Genomic DNA, 6840 nt, shown 5'->3' on the forward strand with positions numbered 1-6840 from the left:
TCCAAATCAAATTTGATTGTAAATTAGATTTGAATTAGAATCCAATTTTCCACCACATGTCTATCTAAGTTTTTAATTTTTGTGGCAAATAAATTATTATGTGCAAAAACCGAAAAGTATAAAACTAATTATATTCTCAATTATATATATATATATATAATTTAAAAAGTATATAATTTGAACTGTATAATTATGATTATTTTTAATTGTACTCGTATATATGCACGAGGCTACACACAAGTATTAATAGAAACAAAGGCAAGCTATATAATTAATTGATTATAATAGTACAACTACCCCCCCCCCCCCCCCTCTCTCTCTAAATTCACTTTCTCTTTGCTATTCACTTTTCCTTTGACGTCTCTCTCCATTCTTCATGACTCCATCTTATAGATGTTAGAATATTCATGTGTGAGTGGTGGTTAGAAAAGTAGTGAAATTTCACATTAAATATTAACGAAAAGAGTGCAACATATCCCACTTTTCTCCATCTTTTTGCTCATTTCTATTATTTATATTTGGTGATATTTAATTTCTAAATCCATGATATTTTCATAATCAGTCTTGTTAGGTTCTAAATATTTAGGAACAAATGTTTATTTTCTAATTATATGTAAGTTAGCAAACTGAGAATAAAAACATGTCTAGTTTAAGTGTTAGACATTGCTCATATAGGTTCAAGTCAATATTCAAGAACAATCAAGCTGCAGAAAGAAGAATTTAGGTTCTACAAGGCTTGACTGATCGAAAGAAAGGCTCGACCAATCCAAGATAATTTTTTGCAAATTTTAAATCAGGCCCAAAGCCCATGAAAACGTTTAGGGTTTATTTCCAATACTACTAGGTATAAAAAGAAAACCCTAGATATGTTTTAGAAGTTCTTGAAAGTCTTGTGAGTTACTCTTGTTAGATTTATGAGAATTCCGTAGGCTTCTTACTCAACAAGCATCTACTAAAAAGAAGATTTGTATTTAAGAACTAGTGGATTAAGTTGCTGCATACAAGATCATACATAGCTGAGTTTAAAACTTTGAGTGGGATCTTAGAGTTAAAAATGGGAGTGTTTGTGTTTAGCAAATTCAGATAAAACAGTCCGTGGATTCGGAACTGCATGTAGTCATATGAGTAAGTACTAAAAGAGGTAGCTTTAGATTTAGGGTTTAAATATATTGTAAAACTTTCATTTTATCATAGTGAATTTGTTACATTGAGATAAATTAGGTTAAATCCTTCCCAGGTTTTTTTATCTTGAAACTGTTGATTTCATTGTTTTTCCTAGGTAATTATATCGCTTGTCTCTTTTACTTTTTTGCACTATGTGATATGATTGTATGTGTTTAACCTAGATCTGCATAATAAACCCTACTATCAACTTGGTTAATTAATTAAGTTAAACAATCTAAGTGCACATGGGTCTAAACAAAATGAACAAATCTTGTGTCGGAATACCAAAAGATATTTCCATAACAAATTAGTATTGGAGCTTCCCCTATTACAATAAATGAGCTCAAATACCATATGTTATGAATTATCATCACCAATAGAATGTTCTTTATTTGACGATGGGTGGAGTGAACATGAGTCTTCCTTGTACAACTATGAGAGTTACCAATATGCACAATTACCTTGACTCATCAATCACAACTAGTAGAGAACCTTTACTTAACCATGGGTAGAGCTGACATGATAGTTTTTCTCATTCTATATGGTTGTACCTACTAACAAACACTTGCCCATCAAGCCATTGACTCTGATACTATTTTTTTTGTAATAACTGAAGCTTTGATACTAGTTGTAGTAGAAAATGGCTTTCAAATAGCACTCACACATTAGATGATTATGAAAATATTATGACTTAAGAAAGATCACTGAACTAAATAATAGAAACGAACCTAAAAGAAAAGAGAGATGTTACGTCTACAATAATTTTACAACATTTTTATAACAAATCATAGGTGGTTAGTTATTATTGGTTCAAATTTAAAACTAATACTAAGATTACTTTTTTGCCCCAACAATAATAACCAGTAACAACCTGCTACTTAGAATTTGTTGTAAAATTGTTGTAAAAATGTTGTAGACATAGCATTTCTCAAAAGAAAAATGAAAGGACCAATGATTTATGTGGTTCAACCTTTTGCCAATGTTCACAAGCAATGATAAGGAGAAAATTTCACTAACAAATATGAGATACAAAGGTGGTGTAAAAACACTCTTACAAAACCCAAACTCAATACACCTAAATAGTTTTCTAACACAAATAACAAATACTAGAGAAATTTCTTATTTCTTTTACCTAATTGCTACATTGACCTCCTTTAGAAAACAAAGAACAAGGAATAAAACCGAACGCTTAGGTTGCGATCCTTGACTATGTAGAACAAATCTAAACAACTAGGTAGCGAACACATTGGCTTTGAAAAAAACAATCCACTAGTTGATAATCCTGGCTTTGAAGAACCTTGGTGCTCCGCTTCACTAATGCTCATTCGTGAGTCACACTTTATAGTTTCATCTTGTTCATTGAGGACCTCAACAAGAAGCTATAGTTAATGTAGTGAAGGAAACAACTGTCAAAATAAAATATTAAGGTACTACAAAAAACTGGTCCTATAGTGGCGTTTGTGAAACGCCACTATAGGTACTAAAAACGCCACTATAGGCCCATTTTGGCTATAGTGGCGTTTTTGTAAAACGCCATTATAGATCTATAATGGCGTTTTACAAAAACGCCACTATAGGATCACCTGCAAACGCCACTATAGACCAATTTTTATGGGATTGCAACATAAGATATGAGATTTACCCATTTCTCAGTTCTTAATATTGGATTCAGGAGTTTGTTTGTGATTCTTACTTTTAGAGGGAAATTAAGGAATAATTCTTTGTAATTCTTTATTTTTCGTTGGACGAATGTAATTATAAAATTCATTTTCAATAAATTGAATTTATTTTTGCCAAGTGATAAATGAAGTGGTGATTCCATTTGTAAGTCACCCCATTTAGAGGGATAAGTAATATTGTTAGTTGAGTCTCCATTGTGTGATATGCTATCGAAGACCACCAAAAATCCTATGTATTAATTGTTCATTGATCCTTCATTATGTGATATACTATCTAGGAGCACCAAAAATCCCAATCCACCTGGTTGCGATTTTCAACACAATTGCACTTGCTAAAATTGTTGGTGATTGAGTGATGAGCATAAGCATATAAAAGAGAGCAAACATGCAGATTTATGAGGTTCAGATTGATGCCTATATACATCCATAATGAAAGTCCTTGCATGGCTAGATATTTGTGTACGTTTTTAGACCTCTTAAATACAAATATATTAACCTAGTTATTTAGCAAAGTGATTAACTTAGGTAAATTATTCAGATTTAGGTTAACACAGATAAATCATATCATTGAAACAATGCGGAAAAACCAAAATAAAGAACACAATGATATGATAATCCAAGAAAACCAAACGGGTAAAAAACCTGGGGAGGATTTAACTAAGCTATACTCAACGTAAAACAGATCCACTATGAAAGAATTGATGTTTACACAATAGCGATTTAGACCACTAACATCCTATTGCTACCTCGAGTAAAAAACTTATTACCACGACCACGTGACAACTCCGAGTCTATGGACTACTTCTTTCTTGAATTCACAGCAACCATAAGTACTCTCACTTGTGTTTTCTTAAGCTCTTTATGCAACAACTGAAACGATCACCAAGCTCTCGACATCAATCTTGAGATTGAAAACCCTAAGTATGTATGAAGGCAAATACCTCTAGATCTCACAAGGGATTCACACATACAGCATAAATAACAACATAAAAATGTGGCTAGGGTTTTTCCTTTTATACTTAAGGTAAAACATAAAACCCTACACATCATACAGGCTTGGGCTGAGTTGGAAAATTATGCAGAAAAACAATCTGTACGAGTTTTGATCGATCGAGTCTAATTTTTGATCAATCAAGCCTTGCAGATTTACTCAATAAATCCTACAGTACACTCAATTCCAACTTCACATAGAAACACACTTTGAGTAGCTTAATTCTAGACTAAACGTTTTGATTATGATTTGCCAACATTATATATTGAAGTTCTAATACATTTAGATCCTAAATCCTTAGAACTTAACAATTTGATATTAAGCTCTTGTTTAAAATGAATTCCATGTAGAATTTATATGCTAGAAAACTCGAGACTAATCTTAGGTTAATTATAGACTAACTCAATGTTAATTTGCTTATTCTACAAGAAAATTGGCCTACAATTGGATTGAACCACTTTGACCATAATATGTCTAACAACATTAACTACATGCTTTTATCTTTCCTTTCCCTCACTACAAAAAACTTGGCCTATAGTGGCGTTTTTTTAGCGGTGTTTGTCAAAAACGCCACTATAGGTACCCTATAGCTGCGTTCAGCAAGTCCTATAATGACGTTTTATATAAACGCTACTATAGGTACTCTATAGCAGCGTTTTTAAGGGCCTATAGCAACGTTTTTAAAAACGCCACTATAGGTCTGACCTATAATGGCGTTTCTCATGGTCTTACAAACGCTGCTATAGGCACTTTTTTTTTTACTTTTTTTTAATTTTTTTTTTCGGTGGGTTTAATTTCTTTTATAATTATAATAGACCTATAGTGGCGTTTGTTTGACAAACGCCATATAGGCCTTCCTGTAGTGGCGTTTGACAAACGCAACTATATGCCCTTGTAAGTGTGGACCTATAGTGGCGTTTGTCAAACGCCACCATAGGCCCTGTAAGTGTACGACCTATAGTGCGTTTGACAAACGCCACTATAGGTTCTAAAAAAAAAAAAAACATTTTCACAACAAATTTCACTACATTTTAACAACATTTTTACAACAAATCATGGGTAATTAATTGTTGTTAGTTCAAATTTGAATTTAGCACTGAGATTGCTTTTTTAACCCAACAATAAGAACCAATAACAACCCACCATTTAAAATTTGTTATAAAAATATTGTTGTAAAAATATTTTATGGTATGTTTCAAACTATTCTTAAAAAAAAAATTAAAAAAAATAAATCCGTAAAAAAAAAAGGGGTGATATATTCTAGCTAGGAATATGCCATAGAATATTCTTAGAATATTCTATAGCATATTCCAAAATATTCCTTAAAAAAAATAAAAAAAAAAAACTAAAAAAAAATCAATCCGTAAACACAAAAATTATGATTTGTTTTAGGAATATGCCATAGAATTCTAAACTATTCTTAAAAAAAAAAAAAAAAAACGAATTGATTCAACGTTCAGGTAATATATATATATATATTATTTATATTTAAATGAGAAGTGTTATATTAACAACATTTTTATAACGTTTTCACAACAAATTATAAGTGGTTAGTTTTTATTGGTTTAAATTTGAACTGAACACTAAGATTATTTTTTGCCCCAACAGTAACAACCAGTAACAATATGCCACTTAAAATTTGTTGTAAAAATATTGTAAAAATGTTGTGAACATGCGTTTCTCTATATATATATATATATATATATGAGGTGCTACGTCCACAACATTTTTACAATATTTTCACAACAAATCATAAGTGGTTAGTTGTTATTAGTTCAAAATTGAACTTAACACTAAGATTACTTTTTTTTCCCAATAATAACAACTAGTAACAACCTATCACTTAAAATTTATTGTAAAAATATTGTGAAAATATTATGTACATATCATTTATATATATATATATATATATATAAAAGAACTAAACAAAAAAATTTAAAATTCAAAATTCAAAACCCACCTAACCCAACGACCCCCACTCACCTTATCAATTCATATTCTCTACGTTTAGCCAACTTGTTCAGACTTCCTTCTTCTTTTTTTTTTTCTTCTTTTTTTTTTTTTTTTTTTTTTTTTTTCCCTTATCTCAACTTCTTCAAACTTCTTCAGACTTCTTTTTCTCCCTTACTCCCACTCACCTTATCAATTCTTTTTCTCAACGTCTAGCTAGCTTCTCCACTCTTCTTTTCTCTTTTTTTTTTTCCTTCTTTCACTATTCTTTCACTACACACCTAGATTTATTCTTTTCTCTTCCTCTCCATTTTGATTTTATTTCCCCTATTTTATTTGTGGTAGTGTTAATGTTAGTGGGTTTTGGATTTGAAGATGGTGCTGCAAGTAAGTTTTTTTTTTTTTTTTTTTTTTAAATTTTAATGATTGTTTTGGTCTTTTCCTTGATTAATTTTTGTGAATTCTTTGGCTTTTTATTATTGATAGGTATAGAGATCTCAAGTGTGATAATATCTTTGTTAATAGAACCAAAAAAGTAGTGAAAATTTTGAAATCTATTTGATGATTTCTTTTTGCAGGTTGGTCTATGGTGGCTGAATTGTTGGGGTGGAGTTGCTATTTTTTTTTTGGATGTGAGCATATTTTGTTTAACTTTGAATTTTTTTTGGTGGGTTTGTGTTTCATTTTGAATTTGCTGGCTATAGTGTTTGTATTTTGTATTTTTTTGAATTTGTATTTTTTTAGATTTGGATTTGTAATTTGCTGAACGTATTTTGTTTCATTTTGTATCATTTAATTTAATTAAAATTGTAATATTAATTTAATTACAATCTTAATTCAATTAAAAAAAAAACTTTTTCACGTAAAAAAAATTCTTTTGATTACCAAAAATTAATTTTTTGGTAATCTAAATTTTTTTTGGTGGTGGTTTGGCTATAGTGGCGTTCTTGAAACGCCACTATTGTTCCGTCACTTTATACTTATAGTGGCGTTTACAAACGCCACTATAGACTAATTTTTTTAATTTTTAAAAAAGCTATGGCTTTTTTCAAAAAT

At 30.3% G+C, this 6840-nt stretch overlaps 1 long non-coding RNA gene across 1 annotated transcript; it reads left to right on the forward strand.

Moving 5' to 3' along the window:
- Nucleotides 1–5891: 5891 nt before the first annotated feature.
- Nucleotides 5892–6608, forward strand: LOC136066019 (uncharacterized). Its single transcript, XR_010627568.1, has 2 exons — nt 5892–6171; nt 6363–6608. It is a non-coding gene; the product is annotated as an uncharacterized LOC136066019 (long non-coding RNA).
- Nucleotides 6609–6840: the final 232 nt, after the last annotated feature.

Source organism: Quercus suber, unplaced genomic scaffold, assembly GCF_002906115.3.
Source record: "Quercus suber isolate HL8 unplaced genomic scaffold, Cork oak 2.0 scaffold_1595, whole genome shotgun sequence".
Classification (NCBI taxonomy): domain Eukaryota; kingdom Viridiplantae; phylum Streptophyta; class Magnoliopsida; order Fagales; family Fagaceae; genus Quercus; species Quercus suber.